The sequence below is a fragment of the Gorilla gorilla genome, chromosome 13 (genome assembly GCF_029281585.2).
Source record: "Gorilla gorilla gorilla isolate KB3781 chromosome 13, NHGRI_mGorGor1-v2.1_pri, whole genome shotgun sequence".
Classification (NCBI taxonomy): Eukaryota; Metazoa; Chordata; class Mammalia; order Primates; family Hominidae; genus Gorilla; species Gorilla gorilla.
Window position 1 is genome coordinate 18,080,255 of NC_073237.2, and position 16,711 is coordinate 18,096,965.

Consider the following 16,711-nt stretch of genomic DNA (forward strand, 5'->3'; position numbering starts at 1 on the left):
AATGCTTATATTAGAAAGAGGGACTTGCCAATGGCTGGTAAATATTAAGGAATTAAAAAAAAATGGAAGAGTCAAATGCAATGGTTCCATTCCTTTGGAAAATGTTTGAGACTAGTTAGAGTTTGGCCTAAGTGAATGAATGTCCTAAAATCTACACCTGTGGCAGGATCTTCCCTTCCAGACACAAACCTTCTTTGTGTGGAGCTCCCAGGGTAAAATGTCCATTGTCGAGTGCATGTATATAGGTTCCCTCATCCATTTCAATGGCTATGGTTCCTGAAATTTCACCAAAGTTTGTTACTGTCCACCAGATTCCTAAAAAATAAAATTGATATTTCTACTTTATATTTTAGTTTTGACACAGAGTTCTTTTTTATTATAACTTAGTTTTAAAAACTTTTTATTTTGCAGTCGTAAGAAATAATACAAAGATCTCACATATCCTTTACTCTCTTTGTCTCAATGATGACATCTTGCATAAGTATCATACATTGTTAGAATCAGGAAACTGACACTGATATAATCCATGAAGCTTATTCAGATTTCACCAGTTTTACATGTACTTGTTTGCATGTATGTGCACAGATTCATGCGACTACCAGCACAGTCAGGATTAGGGTTTTAAAATACAAAATAGCAACATACAGCCAGGCATGGGGGTGCATGCCTGTAAACACAGCTACTCGGGGAGCTGGGAAAGAGGATCACTTGAGCCCAGGAGTTCAAGGTTATAGTGAGCTATGATCACGCCACTGCACTCTAGCCTGAGTGACAGAGCAAGGTCCTGTCTCAAAAAAAGACCAAAACAAAACAAAAGGCAACATGTGAAGGTACAAAGTGATATATGGAGAACGGTCTCTCTCATGATAGACCCCAGCCATCTATTCATGCCTGCTTTCCAGAGGCAATGCCTATCATAATGCTGACCTCGTGATCCACCCGCCTCTGCCTCCCAAAGTGCTAGGATTACAGGTGTGAGCCACTGCGCCTGGCCAGTAATCTTAACTACGATTTTAGATTGAAAGTAAAATGAGCAGAATCTATGTCTATGCATACTAATTTCCAATTTGCCAATAGAAATGTTAGATTCTAGCAAAAATTATTTTAGCAGTTGTCATAAAAGTTTATATCTTAACGTTAAAAAATATCCTCAAACCTCCTCCTAAATTGTACTTTAACTAGAGTAGAAATGAGTCAATCATTAACTGGATATGACATATTAAGGAATACTTGTTAATTTTACAAGGTCTGATAATGACATAGTATAACGTATAAAAGTAAAGAACAAAACAGGTGATGAGAGAAAGACATACCACGTTAAGAAATGTACATTTATGCGCTTATGGGTAAAATGATGTAATATCTGTGATTTTACTTAAAATTTTCTAGGAAAAATTGTGTGTGGGAGTGTTTATGAAATGAAACGAGATTGGCAAAATATTGATAATTAATGCTGGGGCCTGGGCACATGGGGGACTCATTATATTCTTCTATGTATGGATTAGTTTGGATATTTCCATAATAAAAAGGTTTTAAAGATTCAGTTAATTCCACTGCACAAAATTTTCTATTCAACTAAACATTTCATGCTTTTCATAATCAATTTTAAAATATATAAAATTTTAGCTAAAATGAAGTTGGACCCTTATCTAACACCAAATACAAAAAGTAACTTAACATAGACCAAAGACCTAAATGTAAGAGCTAAAGTTAGAAAACTTTTAGAAGAAAATGGGAAAAGCTTCACGACAATGAATTTGGCAATGATTTCTTATATAGAACATCAAAGGCACAGGCAACAAAAGAAAACACAGACAAACTGGACTTCATCAGAATTAAAAACTTTTGTGCATCAAGAACCACTGTCAACAGAGTAAAAGGTAACCCAGAGAATGGAGACAATATTTGTAAACTACATACATTATAAGGAATTAATATCCAGACTATATAGAGAACTCCAAAAAGACAAATACCACAATTCAAAACTGGGCAAAGGATATACACGGACATTCCTCCAAAGATGATATACAAATGGTCAATAAGCACTCAAAAAGACGCTCAACATCACTAGTCACTAGGGAAATATAAATCAAAACCATAATGCAATGCCACTTCACACCCATTAGAATGCTATTATCAAAACAAACAAAAAACAGAAACCAAGAAAACCAGAAAAACAAATGTTGGGCAGGATGTGGAGAAACTGAAACCCTCTGCAATGCTGGTGGGAAGGTAAAATGGTGCATGTATTTAAATGCCACTGAAGTGTACACGTAAAAATAGAAAAATTGGCAAATTCTATATTCTGTATATTTTACCTCCACACACACAAAACCAATGCAGAAAAAGAAAATTAATCAAAATTAAAATTTCAGCTAAAGACGATTAGAAAGCAATAAAACAAATGACAATTTAGGTGATTGAGTTATAGCTACAATTGTTTTCAGTAAAGGAAATAATGCTTTATTCAGAATCATTATGAACAGTGTTATGATTAGCAAGTCTTTCTTATAAACGTAATAGTTAATAATTTTAAATTAGTTTTATTTTGTATGTTCTATGCCACGTTCACCAAGTACACTTAATATTAAATAAAATCATTTAAATATAATATCTCATTAATGTTTTGCAAATGAAGGAGAAATTTCTGGCAGAGAAGCTCCTCAAAATTTTCACCCTCTGTCCAAGTAGGAAAATGATACAATAACATTACTTATAATATTGTCAACTGAAAAAGAAATTACTTTCAGCAGATGCCAGTATTTCTTCTCAATGAGATTTCAAAGAATAAGAAAGCTAAACACAGTATCATCAAGAATTAAATGTGAGCATTCTGCCTACTTTCTGCAAGTGGCCTACATTCAACCTTTGGAGGTATGCTTATATGTTTAGCGACTAAAGTAACATAACACAATACTTAACGGTGCCACTCGGGGGTTTTAGCTGTGAAAAAGCAGTGGATCCTAAGAACAGTGGGCACTGAAGTTGCCTGTCTCTACGTCAGGTTACAGCTCAAGCTGTGTATATGCTGCAGACGCCCAAGCTGAATTTAAGAGAATCCACTCTAAAACATTACTTGCTATTTAGACACATGCTTAAAGTTGTTTCCTTTTAAACCTTAGGCAGATGGTGAAATATTCCCGCTGTGTTGTCTCACAATGCATAACAAAGCTTTTCACATATTTTCACATAGTTGAGAATGTTTCCATATGTCTGGCATGCCTGTAATCCAGCACTTTGAGAGGTGGAAGCAGAAGAATCACTTAAGCCCAGGAGTTCAAAATCAGCCTAGGCAACAAAAGGAGACCCCCATCTCTACAAAAAAATTAAGAAATTAGCTGGGTATGGTGGTACAAGCCTGTGGTCTCAGCTACTCGGGAGTCTGAGGTGAGAGGATTGCTTGAGCCTACAAGGTCTAGGGTGCACTGAGCCATGATCATGTCACTGCACTCCAGCCTGAGCAACAAAGCAAGAGCCTGTCTCAAAAAAAAAAAAAAAAAAAATGGCCCGATGCACCAGTGTCATGGCTGATAAGATACTCCCAGGGCACCCTCATTCTAGCATCAAGGCTGTGAGAGAGCTCACCTCACCTTCTGACTAACCCAGTGCTTCTGTGCTAAGGGCCCCCTTAAATCTCTACCTTAATTATGTGCTTGGCACAAAGGAATGATATATCTTAGATTTGGAAATGGAATTTTATTCCCAAATCTTACTGTAGTCTAAGTACCCTTCACAGACCTTCTATTAACCCATAGCTTACTTAGCTTTAGTTCCTGGGTAAATCAAATCTGTGTTTTGCAAACTACGATGTTGTAAGTCAGTTGCTTCTGAATCTAGCAGAGCTCAGTGAAACTATTTGCTTACAGACATGCTCATCTTTATTAATGTCACACATGGTATTCTCCATGTGAAAGACAGAATTTCTTTCATCCTATTTACCAATCCCTTCAGATCCTTGTGAGGAACCAACAGAACAGCTTTAAAAAATTAAAAGGTTTTCTTCTTTCCCTTCACAAATAGGCACATGCTTATTTTTACGGCGAGTTTAGAAAATCCACAATGCAAAAGAAGGTGGAAGGACAAAGAGAAAAAGATGCAGAAGGACTTCCTCTTCCAGCAAAGATGGACTTGCCCTCCCATCATGACCAGTGAGAAAACTGAAACTGGATAGAATATTTGAGAGAACTGTTTTTGGGGATTGGAACACAGGCAGAACAGGACTGTGATATTTGAGAACAGGAAAACACAGGAGGCAAATCTAACACACACTTCTGTTTTCTGCCCAATGGCAGTTTCTTGACCACGCAGAGAGCGGTAGAGACCTCCAAAAATGAGGCAATGTCACTGTCACTAAGCTGAGAGTCTTGCAGTGCTAACATGTTTGGAGTTTATAGAATAAGGTACTGGAGAAGAGGGAACAACATACAGGTGAGGCCTCAAAAGAGTATGCAAAAGTTCTCTGCAGGTCTGGGGCCAAGGGCTGGGGGGAGTGCATACAGTAGGCAGGCTCCACAAGGCCCATGCAGAGTGGCTGGCACTTCTGAGGGCTGACTGGAGATGCCAGAGATCACACAAATTTGGGACATAGCAGAGTGGAGAGAACTCACCAAATATACCTAGAACATGTGGCTGAGGCCCATGAGGATGAAACTTTCCTAGAGTAAGAGTCACTGTCTAAGTCTACAGGCAAAAAACTAATAAATAAGCACAAACTAACAAAGGCCCAGGCTTAACAGGAGCAAAAGGGTGGTCAAATAATTTAATTAGGCATCAAGACATTTAACAGAAATAAAGGTTAAAATGTTACGAAAATGAAAGACTGAATTTATAAGGAAGACTTAACAATCCTAAATGTGTACACATGACACCTTCAAAATACTTTAAGCAAAAACTGCTCAAGTAGACAGATCTAGAAGTACAGCTGGAGATTTTAACATAACTCTCAATACATTGTAGGATGAGTGAAAAATCAGTAAGGACCCAGATGTGCATAGTCACAAGCTCCACCAGTTGATATAACTGACATCTAAAAAACACTGAACTACCAGGCGCCACAGCTCATGCCCGTAATCCCAGCACTTTGGGAGGCCGAGGCGGGCGAATCCCCTGAGGTCAGGAGTTTGAGACTAGCTTGGCCAACGTGGTGAAATCCTGCCTCTATTAAAAATATAAAAAAAATTAGCCAGGCATGGTGGCAGGTGCCTGTAATTCCAGTTCCTCTGGAGGCTGAGCCAGGAGAATCACTTGAACCTGGGAGGCAGAGGCTGCAGTGAGCCAAGATCATGCCACTGCGCTCCGGCCTGCTGGGCAACAGAGCGAGACTTCATCTCAAAAAAAAAAAAAAAAAAAAAAAAAAAACCCCTGAACCAACATCTGCAGAATACACATCCTTTTCTAGTGTACATGGAAATTCACTAAGAAAGTATGTTCTCCAACTATACTATATTAGAAATCAGCAACAATATCATACCTATAATATCTCTATGTAGTAGAAATTAAAAACAGTACACTTTTAAATAACTCAAGTGTCCATGAAAAGAAAAATCACAAGGAAAACTAGATGATATTTTGAATGGAATGAAAATGAAAACAAAATGTGTTGACTATAACTAAAACTAACATGGAATGAGGAGATCTAACTCCCTTCTTAAGAAGCAATAAAACAAGAGCAAAATAAACTGAAAATAAGTTAAAGGGAGGAAAAAAAAAGACTAAAAATAAATGAAATAAAACATGAAAAAAAGAGAAAATAAGTAATGTTGAAACAAGCTTGTCCAACCTGAGGGCTGCATGTGGCCCAAGCCAGCTTTGAATGCAGCCCAACACAAATTCATAAACTTTCTTGACACATTATGAGATTTTTTGCTTTTTTTTTTTTTTTTTTGGCTCATCAGCTTATCGTTAGTGTATTCTATTTGTGGCCCAAGACAATTCTCCTTCCATTGTGGCCCAAGGAAGCTAAAAGATTGAATACCCCCGTACTAAAAGATCATTAATGATCTAAAATAAATGATCTGATAAAGAATTGATAAACCTCCAGCTAGACTGACTGATCCAGGAAAAAATGGAAAAAACAAAAATTACCAATATGAAGAGACTGCAATACAGATTAGATACTACAGACATTAGAAGGATATTAAAGGAATATTCTGAACAATTTTATGCCAATAAATCCAACAACTTGGATGAAATGAAATTTTCCTAAAAGACACAAATTACCAAAACTGACAACAGAAAAATCTGAAAATATCTCTTAAAAAATCTTAATTTTCCCACAAAAAACTAAAACCAAACCAAACAAAACCCTCTAGGTTCAGATGACTTCACTGGTAAATCCTATCAAACATGTAAAGAAGAAATCATACCGATCTTACACAGCTATTTCCAAAAACAGGGAAGGAGACAGCACTTCCCATCTAATTTTGTGACACCCAATATCACCTTGACACCAAAATCAAATAAAGCCATTACAAGAAAAGGATACAAAAGTCCAATATCTCCCATCAACACCAATATAGAAATCTTATAAAGAAGAAAAATGAACACCTATAAGTCAAATCTAGCAATATCCCAAAAGACAACGCACCACAACCAAGTGGGGTTTATCTCAGGGATGTAAAGTTAGTTTAAAAGTTGAAAATGAAACCAATGTTATTCAATGGCAGAATGAAGAAAGTTGTATAATCATCTCAACAGATACAGAAAGAGGTACTGGACAGCATTAAACATCGTTATGATAAAAACTCCCAAGAAACAAAGTTTAAAAGGAATGTCCTCATTTTGATAAAGGTTTTCTCTGCAGATCCTACAGACATCATACCTTATGGTGGACTACTAAAAGTTTTCTGCCTAAGCTTGGAAACAATGCAATTATGCCCATTCTCGTGACTTCTGTTCAACACTATGGAAGTCCTGAACAGTATAACAAACCAATAAAAAGCAAGACAAGACATAAGGATTAGGAAGAAAGAAGTAAAACGATAGTCACAGGAAATATAATTGCAAATTTCTTAGTTTTCTATATAAACAAATCATTAGAACTAAGAAGTGAAACAGACTTATCAGACTACAAAGTCACTATACAAAAATCAATTGTATATCTATATATACTGACAGCAAACAACTGGAAAATCAAATTCAAAAGTTCTACTAACAGTAGTGTAAAATTATAAAATACTTAAGAATAAATTTTTAAACAGGCATGCAAGACTGCTACATTGAAAATTATGAAATATTGAGGCCCAATATTAAGATGTTGATTCTCCCCTAAATTATCTGGACTCAATACTATTCTCCGAGAAAAAACAACAGGCTTCACTGTAGAAATTAATAAACTAATAGTTAGTAAGTACAAAGTTGGTGGCCACACACTACCTTATCTCAAGACTTCATGAAATTATAGCAATCAAGAGAAATATACCAAAAGAAAAACAGAAAATCGATAGAACAGAGTCCAGAAATAGACCAATACATAGAAAGTTAATTGATTTTTTATGAAGATACGAAACTGGATTAATGGAAAAAGGAAACACCAGTGGTGCTGGCACAAATGGCTATCAAGATATTAAAAAAAAAAAGTAAATCTTGAAACCAAACTCACACCATGCCAAAAATTAATTTGAGATTAATTACAGATTTAACGTAAAAACTAAAACTATGATGCCTCTAAAAGACAATGTAGAATATTTTCCTGACTTTGGGGTAAGCAAAGATCTCTTAGATCAAAGAGATAAGGCCATAACCATAAAAGAAAAAAATAAACTAAGATTTATAAAAATTAAAAGCTTCTGACCATCCTGGCTAACATGGTGAAACCCTGTCACTACTAAAAACACAAAAAATTAGCTGGGCGTTGTGGCAGGTGCCTGTAGTCCCAGCCACTTGGGAGGCTGAGGCAGGAGAATGGCGTGAACCTGGGAGGTGGAGCTTGCAGTGAACCGAGATCGCGCCACTGCCCTCCAGCCTGGGCGACAGAGTGAAACTCCATCTCAAAAAAAAAAAAAAAAAAAAAAAAAGGTGTCCATCTGAAAACCACCATTAAGAAACTCAGACTGGGAAAAACTCAGACTGGGAGAAAAGACTGATAACACCATCAACTCTTGGCAAGGATGTAACTGGAGAACTAATTCATTCTTGGTGGGAGGGTAAAATATCACAACCACTTTAGAAAATTTTTGGCAGTTTCTTATATAGTTAAACATTCACCTATCCTTTGACACAGCAATTCCACATCTACATATCTACGCTAGATATTTACCCTAATTTTAGAATTGTTGATTTGCCAATTCAAAAACAATGATTCTTCCAGAATATTAGCTTTATACCATTCCATATTTTATATATTTTTTAAGCTACCATAATTTATGAAGATTCAAAATGCAACTTACCAAGTTTTAAAAGAGAAAAAAAAAGTATGGAAACAGCCAAACAGAAAACAGGCTGGTTAAGTGTGTTTGGGTCAATTTATTTCCAGTATCACTTACAGGCTACCCTGATATTGTATTTAAAATTTTCATTCGTTTCAGAGTTCACAAAATAATGATTTTTCCTGTGAAGACACTTCGTTTAAGAGACAACTGACTTCTACAACTAAAATGTATACATGTTCAAAGAAAATAACTTGTAAAATATATTTGGTTGAATAACATTTACATTAAGCCTTTAAAATTATGTATCAGAATCTCCAGCTATTAAGCAGTCTAATGGTGCCTACTAAGTCAGAGAGTTGTAATTCTTCTCTCCTGTGTTGTGTTCTGATAATGAAGTAAAGGCATCAGTAGCATCTACTGTGCTAAAGAATAAATGGAATTTACAACTGTAGGTAATATTTAAGCACTTTAAGACAAATATGAATACATCATAAATTTCTAACTAGGAAAATGTTTTCAATGAGATCTCAAGAAATGTTAACTTTTTTCAGAATAAAGCACTGAAAACTGACTCACCAACATATCAAGCTGGGTTTCTTCATCTTCTCTTTTTCTCTTCTTATCTTTGCTCTTTTTCTTCTTACTACAGGACATAATTTATATAGATGAGTTTAGGTATATTGATTTGTGTGATAAATAAATATTATAAGATTGAAACTTGGAAGTCTTTTAAGCTGTTTCATTTATAAATTATTGATTTAGGAAGACTTACATTGCTATGCTCTCTTAAATACAGTGCTGAGAATTTGCTTCAGGCTTTGTACATATTATGTTAAAGTTCAAAGCAGATTGTAGAGCCACACTTCCAGATTTTAAATCCTGATTCTGTCACTTCTTAGCTCTGCAATTTTTGGAAAAGGTACTGAATCTCTCTGTGAGTCAGTTTCCCCACTTAAAAAGTTAGGATAATAACTTAACTCTTAAGGCTATTGTGAGGATTAAGAGGTAATATGTATCTTCACACATTGCTGGTGGAAATGTAAAATGGTGCAGCATCTACAGGAAACAGTTTGGCTTTCCTCAAAATGTTAAAGAGTTACCATATGACCCAGCAATTTTACTCCTAAGTATGTATACCCAAGGGAAATGAAAACATACACCCACAAAAATACTTACATAAGAATATTCACACTAGCATTAGTCACAATAGTCAAAAAGGGGAAACAACCTAAATGTTCATCAACTGATGAATGGATGAACAAAATGTTACATCCATACAATGGACTACTATGCAGCCATAAAAAGGAAAAAGTGCTACAACAATGATGGACCTCAAGAATGTTATAAGTGAAAGAAGCCAGACACAAAAGGCCACATGTTGCATGATTTCTTAGGAAATATTCAGAATAGGCAATTTCACATAGATAGCAGACTAGTGGTTGCCAAGGACTAGGAGAGGGGCAGGATGGGATGTGACTGCTTTAATGGGTAGGAAGAGATTTCCTTCTGAGATGACGAAAACACTGAGAAACTAGACAGTGGTGAACCTCTTGAATATATACTAAAAACCACTGTACAAAAGGGTGAATTTCATAATTATGAATTACATCGTAATAAAAAAATAAAAAACCAAGAGCGATTTGAAAAAAGTTAATGTGCAAAGTGCCTACAACTATTTCTTGGCACACTGAAAGTGCTATACAAGCATTAATTATGATTATTACGATAATCTTAAGACACTCTTGTCAGCATTATCATCATAAAGTTTTCAGAAGATAACTCACCACTTCTCACAGGAAATTCACAGAGTAAAAATCTCACATTCATTCAGGATATACCTGCCACTTATTCTGGCATCTTCATGAGCCCAGACTCCTCGAGAGGGTTCTCAAGGGCAGTGGCTTCAGCTCACTCCTTGATACTTTCTTTCCATCTCGCCTAAAAATATCAAAACCTCTGTTTATTACGGAGACCAGGAGGAAATGCTCAATATTTGTATGTACAGTCAACCTCGGGCAAATCTGCCAGTGAAAAAAGAAGCGGGGACATGACTGCACAGGTATTTTTCTCCTAAAGAGCTAATAAATTACCACTATGACCTCCTCCTCACATTTGGTTCAATTTATTTACTGCATATATGTTCTCTCATTTAATCCTCACAGTCTTCTAAAGGTATAAAAAATGGTCTGAAAGTATAAATGTGTAAACGGAGGTTCAAATATATTTGATCTCTTAATGAGTAAATGGAAGTTCAGACATATTAACCAATTTGCCACAAATTACAAAATTAGTAAATGACAGAGTGCAGGTTCCAGCCCATATTCCTATCAAAGCCCATATACACCTCAACCACTGTGTGATTCATCCTGGTTTCACTCTACATATTAGCTTAGAAAAAATTAATCAATAACTTTTCCAGGAAGAGACGATGGAGAAAAGAATAATCCCTAATAAAGGAAGTTATCATCATGAACTACAAGATTAGACTAACGCAGACCCACCAGGCAGAGGCCTGGAGAGATGCCTCAGGGGACCCAAACTCGTGGATACGGGGCCACGGGTCACCCGCCCCTCTCTGCACAGGCGCCAGGAACCGCGGTCCAGCCTCCATCCAGCCCCGACAGGGGCCAGGGCGAAGCCTGGGATGCCACAAAGCCAGATCTCCACGCCACGACTTCCACCGGATTCGCGGGGGTGGAGTGCGTCCGAAAAGAACTGAGGAGGCTCCCGCCACAGCTGCAGGACCCACCGCTTCGCCTTGGTTCCCTTGAACACGAGCTTGGTAGACTTCACATAAGAGTACTCAACTCGCAGAAGTTGGCTCCGGGAGACTTCTGCGCGGAGAGGCTGAAGCTGGCTCAGGACGAGTATGTGACCCTGAGCAGCACCAGGGCGGGGAGGAACACAAGTGGAGGCAAAGTAAACACTCCCTGACAGCGTACGTCTGTCCGGAACCCGCCTTCGTCTTGACCCAAACGCTGAATGGCTGAGATTTCCACTTCTGAGTTTCTGCTGGGGAGCTACGGCGGCCGCAGAGGGCCGAAAGGTGCCGCACGCAGCTGCTCCCTGGCTCCCTCTCGAGGAGCCCCTGAGGATTCGCACCTCCCCGAGGGGAGTAAAGCCCGCCCGAGGCGCCGGTGCTGGCGGTGGCGGGGCTGCCGGGCGCGCTGTGAAACGGCCTCCCGCTAGAGCTGCGGGCTGGCGACGGTCCCCGCAGGGGCGGGAAGCGGCTTAAGCTGCCCTCGTTGGCCTGCGGCGGCGCGGCTGGAAGCGCGGGCCACTCTTGCGCGGGTCACTCGGGGCTGTGCCTCGTGTGACTGTGTGTGTAGGAAACAAGCAGGAAATACCGTAAAATAGAATGAAGCACCATGTTGAGGGCCGCGGACGTCGTGAGTGCTGTGGGAATGTGGGCTGAGGTGGAGAATTATGGTGGCGCGTGTTACAGGCTCAGGGGTCAGAAAGAAGGCTAATCGTGGAGGCGGCATCTGTGGAGGGTCTTGAACGCTAGGCAGGCTTTTGCCCGATAGAGATGGAGGAAGCTAGTCCTGTCTGATGGAGGAAACAGGGCGGAGGTGTGGAGGGAGCTGTGCAGCGCTGGTGTGAGGAGCCGTGAGCAGGCCAGGCCTGTAAAGCAGAGTGATGGGAACCAGGATAGAGAAGGCAAGTCGGGGTCCTGTTTTCGCTGGAGAATTTGAATGAAATCAGTAAACAGGTGAGAGGGATCCATCGCAAGAGCACGGGATGAAACGAGGAGTAGTCCACGGTGATTCCTCTGCAGCGGTGGGTATTATTCATCGCGTATGTGACACCAAAACGGTGGGTATTATTGATCGCGTATGTGACACCAAAACCACCCCACTCCACTCAAGCTGTGGCTCTTTCCCTAAAGTAGAAAACAGAGACCAGTTGGGTTCCAAGCATCCACGAAGATTTTATTAAATTCGTGATCCCTGGTGGTACCATGGAGTCAGGATTGGCTCATCTCAAACCTGACTCAGAAACAAAACCATCTCAATGTGCAGAGATGAGTGGCCTTACCCGCTATCATAACGTATTTTCTGGTGTTTTCACAGTGCTGCGCTTCCTAATCCCCATTCCAGGGCAATCCACATGCCATGATGTCCAGAGGCATTAACAAAGGAGACACACAGGGGCTCCTCATGTTTGCTTTCCGCGGTTTTGATGAAAATCTCAGTTTCCTCATCTCATACAATGTGGTTAGTAATAGTATCATTTAGGGTTGAAGAATTAAATGGTACGAATTATATAGGGTGCTTATGATAACCTACATGGAAAATGCCTAGGATATGTTAGCTATGCTCATCACCAACATCGTTATATGATGGTAATAATCAGATAGTCAGGAAGGCCGACACCAAGAAAATGGATACATGCTCTGAGGGAATGAATATGGAGAGATCAGAAGGTCAAGAACAAAGCCGTACAACATGTCTGCAGTAAAGGGATAGAGAAAAGAAAGGCTATAAAAGAAGGAGTGAAACAGAGTTAGAGTAAAATTATAAAATCAAAGCTAAGGAGAATTTCTAGAAAGGGTAATATCATTTAATATCATAGAAGTTTAGGAGCACAAGATGGAAAAAAGGCCGGTGGGTAACTGACATTGAGGCAGTCTTTAGGGAAGCTCCATTTCCAATGGAGAAGTAGACAGAAAGTCAGCTTGAAGCAGGGACTAGGTGAAGAAGCTGTTGGCTGGTCGCATGGGGAAATAAATAAGGGATGGCGTATGCCATATTTCTGGATTTCTTTCTTTCTTGCCCAGCCTCTATATATGCATAGAGTTTGGCAAAAACTTATAAAAAATAAAAATGAAACCAATTTCGTTAGTAGACTCAAATACAATGCTTTGTGTTAGAATCAAGATAAATTCATGTCTCTCCCTTCTATTGTCACAGTCAGTTTTGAAATTAAACATCAGCTCTTCTTCTTCATTAAAATCATTTTCAACTCCTCCCAGGTGTTGATGGTTTGGGGGAGTTACATAAACAGTCAGGTCTTGATGAGTAGAGGAGGAGGGAACAAACACTTTCAGCAAAGGCAGAATTCTGAAATTCTGCTCATATTTTTCTCCAGTAACTTTCCTATGTTTGTGAGGTTATTCAGTCATAAAGATCCTAGTGAAATTTTTTTCAAGCTTGACTAATCGTAATCACTGTGGACGTTTGTTTAAAATGTGTATTCCCAGGCCTCTCACCTGCTGATTCTGATTCAGAAGATCACGGATGGGACTCAGAATACATGTGTTTGACAAGTACCACAAGTGGTTCTTATGGTCAGGCAAATTTTGGAATCTAACCAAGAATTTATGTTTTTATGACTGGCAGCTAGAAAAGATTCCTAGAGTCTTTGCTTTTTGAAAATAAAATATTCCTTCTTTAAAAGGAAAATTGTATGACTAGATACAACATTTATACGTGTGGCACGTGTACTATATGGTGTGCTTTTGTCATATTTACAGTTAAAGATGTGTAAGAACACTCTGCAAAAAATTATATATTAAATGCAAAGAGGGGTAAGTCAGGGTTGGGGAGAAATGGGAAGGGTGTGCTTATTGTTGCTAAAAAGTAGAAAAGCCAGAATGATAGCCATCTAAGGTTGCAAATAGCACGTTGTAAGTTGAGGGAGCTTCATAATCATGTCTGAAACCTTCTTTGATATACTGAGTTGTTAACAGTGGCTTTGGACAAGATTTGAGGGAGAAACCAACTATGCTTTAAAGTGTTCATTTAAAAGGCTTTAATTAAAGGAAAGTCTTTGTATTTACTTGAGCTAATTTAACTTCAGGACTTTAACAAATTACTAGCCCTTAACCTCTTAAAAATTGTCTTTCATTTCAAATGAAAGTTTAAGATGGCCTTTATGTTCGATTGGTATACTTGTGTGAAGACTTAACAGCAAGGTACTGTACATTTCTAAATGTTTACTTCTTAATTTTGCTGGAAGAAATATACTACTCAATTGATTATTTTTAAAGCAAAGTAAAACAATTTATTTTGACAAGCAACACTGTATTTTCCCAGTTTTCTGGTGGCAAAGATTAGGCTTAACATCACTAATCATGAGAGAAATGCAAATCAAAACCAAAACGAGATACTATCCTACACCAGTCAGAATAGCTACTATTAAAAAATCAAAAAACAACAGATCTTGGGACGCTGTGGAGAAAAGGGAACATTAATACATAATTGGTGTGAATGTAAATTAGTTCAGCCACTGTTGAAAGCAGTTTGGAAATTTCTCAAAGAATTTAAAATAGAATTACCTTTCAAGCCAACAATTCCATTACTGGTATATGACCCAAAGAAAGTCAGTTATTCTACCAAAAAGACATATGCACTTGCGTGTTCATCGCAGCACTATTCACAATAGCAACGACATGGAGTCAACCTAGGTGTCCATCAACAGTGGATTGGATCAATAAAATGTGGTACATCCACGCAGTATTTTTAGGCCATTCTTGCATTGCTATGAAGAAATACCTGAGACTGGGTAATTTATAAGGAAAAGAGATTTAATTGGCTCACAGCTCTGCAGGCTGTACAGGAAGCATGGTGACGGCATCTGCATGGCGCTTGTGGAGTCTCCAGGGAGCTTTTACTCATGATGGAAGGCAAAGAGGGAGTAGGCACATCACATGGCCAAAGCAGGAGCAAGAGAGAATGAGAGTGGGGTTAAGTACCACACACCCTTACACAACCAGATCTCGAAAGAATTAGCTATCACAAAGACGTTATCAGGCCATGAGAGATCCACCCCCATGACGCAAACACCTCCTACCAGGCCCCACCTCCAACACTGAGGATTACATTTCACCGTGAGATTTATAGGGGCCACCTTCCAAACCATTTCACACACCATGGAATACTATGCAGCCATAAAAATAACAAGATCATGTCCTTTGAAGCAACATGGATGTAGCTGAAGTCCATTATCCTAAGTAAATTAATGCAGGAATACAAATCGAAATACCACATGATCTCACTTATAAGTGGGAGCTAAACATTGGGTACTTATGGACATAAAAATGGAAAGAATAAACATCAGGACTACTAGAGGGGAGAAGGAGGAAGGCATGGTTTGATGAACTAACTATTGGGTACTATGCTCATGTATTAATCTGTTCTCACACTGTTGTATAGAACTACCCGAGACTGGGTAATTTATAAAGAAAAGAGGTTTAACTGACTCACAGTTCCACAGGCTGTACAGGAAGCATGGCTGGGAGGCTTCAGGAAACTTATAATCATGGCAGAAGGTGAAGGGGGAAGCAAGGCACATTCTACCATGGCGGCAGGAGACCAAGTGAGCCAGGGGGACTGTGCCATATGTTTAAACCATCAGATCTCATGAGAACTCACTTACCATCTAAGATCAGCAAGGGGAAAATCTGCCCTCATGAGCTAGTCACCTCCTACCAGGTCATTCCCCCTGCATTGGGAATTACAATTCAACATGAGATTTGGGTGGGGACACAGAGTCAAAACATACCAAATCAGCATCTGGATGATGGAATCATTCATACCCCAACACTCAGCATTATGAGATATACCCATGTAACAAACTGGCACATGTACCCCTGAATGTAAAATACAAGTTAAAATTATCTTCAAAATAAATTAACTAATGACTAAATAAATATGATTAAATGAAATTAAAATTTTGAATTAAAAAAATTTGAGAGTGATTTCAGCTTGACGGTTATGTAAGTTATGTAAATGGGAACAGTGAGTTCTGTAGGGTTCAGATCAATTGCACTATCTGTACTAAGTTGATGTCCAGTTGTTTGGATGAAAAGAAAAGAGGAGAAACATAGATCTAACAGGAAAAAAGTGGACAAGTTTTTATGATAGCAAAAAGAAGAATGGAGGAAATAGGACTGAGGTTATAGTGACTGATAGATATTAATAGACGACTAAGTCAAAAGCCACCGGTTGCAGAAAATATTGATTAATTTTGTTTTATTCCAGTCAGACAACAAAATCCTATAGCCTGCCTCTAGAGAAAACCCTTTTAGCCCTGTAATTATCTTTATTCCAAGCACCATTCCATTCATTAAGTAGTGTATAGGGTGATTAATAAGTGAATTATTCACAGAATTAGGACAGAATTTTTGAGTATTTCAGGATATTAATCTATAGTCAATGAACTAAAATAAAATTTGACTAGAGGTGTGATAATCATGAATGCCATGTTGGTATTTTGTTAGATTTGGCAACCCAAAGTTGACAAATTTATTAATAAAATAAACGTTCCTTGATGATTAATTTACATTTAGTAAACATGCTCTTTCTTCTTCCTTCCCTTTCTTATTCATTCATTCATTC

General features: G+C 38.4%; 1 long non-coding RNA gene across 3 annotated transcripts; it reads right to left on the minus strand.

Moving 5' to 3' along the window:
• Positions 1-196: 196 nt before the first annotated feature.
• LOC129524556 (uncharacterized) lies at positions 197-10,915 on the minus strand. 3 transcript variants are annotated; one of them, XR_008668357.1, is made up of 5 exons: positions 10,871-10,915; positions 10,208-10,307; positions 9,142-9,270; positions 8,946-9,012; positions 197-315 (listed from the first exon to the last, which is right to left on the minus strand). It is a non-coding gene; the product is annotated as an uncharacterized lncRNA (long non-coding RNA). The 3 variants fall into 3 exon arrangements; XR_008668356.1 differs by lacking the exon at positions 9,142-9,270; XR_008668358.1 differs by lacking the exon at positions 9,142-9,270 and having other exon boundaries at positions 10,154-10,307.
• Positions 10,916-16,711: the final 5,796 nt, after the last annotated feature.